Below are 1,249 nucleotides of genomic sequence, written 5' to 3' on the forward strand. Positions count from 1 at the left end.
CCTGATATGGTTGCTGAATAGCATTCTGATTATTACCCCAGCTGAAATTTGGATGATTTCTGTTGTTAGGATGATAAGTAGCTGGCACAGGCTGCTGTTGTCGCTGATAATTGTTCACATACTGAACAAATTCGTTAACAAGAGAACACTGATCTGTAGCATGAGAACCTGCACAAAGCTCACAGACCAAAGCTATCTGATTGACTCCATAGGTGGCTAGAGAATCGACCTTCCATGATGTGGACACTTTCTCAACATCTCCTTGTAGCGCTCCCAAGCTTCGCACATAGATTCTGTAGGTTGCTACGCAAACTGAGTAAGTGCACTCCTCATAGCAGCAGTCTTTGCCATTAGATAAAACTTCACCAGAAACTTTTGCGCAAGATCTTGCCAAGTAGTGATGGACCCAACTGGTTCAAAATGTAACCAGTCCTTAGCTTTATCCCTCAGAGAGAATGGGAAAAGCCTCAGCTTGATAGCCTCATCAGTCACACCATTGTATTTAAAAGTACTGCAAATCTGGACAAAATTCCTTATGTGCATGTTGGGGTCTTCAGTCGCAGCTCCTCCGAAAGAAACAGAATTCTGCACCATCTGAATAGTGCCCGACTTGATTTCAAAGTTATTGGCCTCAATAGCCGGGTGCATGATGCTAGACTAAATGTCATCAATTTTAGGTCGAGAAAAGTCCATAAGAGCTGGATCTGCCGGAATAATACGATCACCCATGATAACTGGCTCTCTATGCTCACTTCCTGAATCCGAATCTTCAAAATCTATCTTCTGCGGAATATCAAGAACTTCGTCTGTCTCCTCTGCTGTATCTAAAGTCTTCTTGCGAGTACGAGAACGAGTTTGCATAAACGCTCGCTAAAGTACCTGAAACACAACCGAAAACAATAAGTAACACGTCTTAATCACTGATTCCTAATGACCAATGATGGTAATGTTAGGTCTCAATATGTTTGTAGAAGGGGGGTTGAATACAAACAATACCGTTTGATCGAATAAAATACGGAATAAAAAAGTGAAAAAAATTCAAGTTAAATAAAATTATTATTAAACTTGAAAGGTGTTACAACAACGGTATCCTTTACAAGGGATTAATCTCAAATCAATTATCACAAATCTAGAATAAATTCGACATGAACTTTTTCTATTTTTGCAATAAAAAGATCAAATGCTAAAAGCGATTTGAGATTAAGTTCTAGGGATTTCGATCCGCTAGATAGTTACACAAGAACAAAAA

At 39.2% G+C, this 1,249-nt stretch overlaps 1 non-coding gene across 1 annotated transcript; it reads left to right on the forward strand.

The window, feature by feature from the left end:
- Positions 1-229: 229 nt before the first annotated feature.
- On the forward strand, positions 230-336 carry LOC141662996 (small nucleolar RNA R71). The gene has a single exon (XR_012551090.1). It is a non-coding gene; the product is annotated as a small nucleolar RNA R71 (small nucleolar RNA).
- Positions 337-1,249: the final 913 nt, after the last annotated feature.

This window comes from Apium graveolens, chromosome 5 (assembly GCF_009905375.1).
Source record: "Apium graveolens cultivar Ventura chromosome 5, ASM990537v1, whole genome shotgun sequence".
Taxonomy (NCBI): Eukaryota; Viridiplantae; Streptophyta; class Magnoliopsida; order Apiales; family Apiaceae; genus Apium; species Apium graveolens.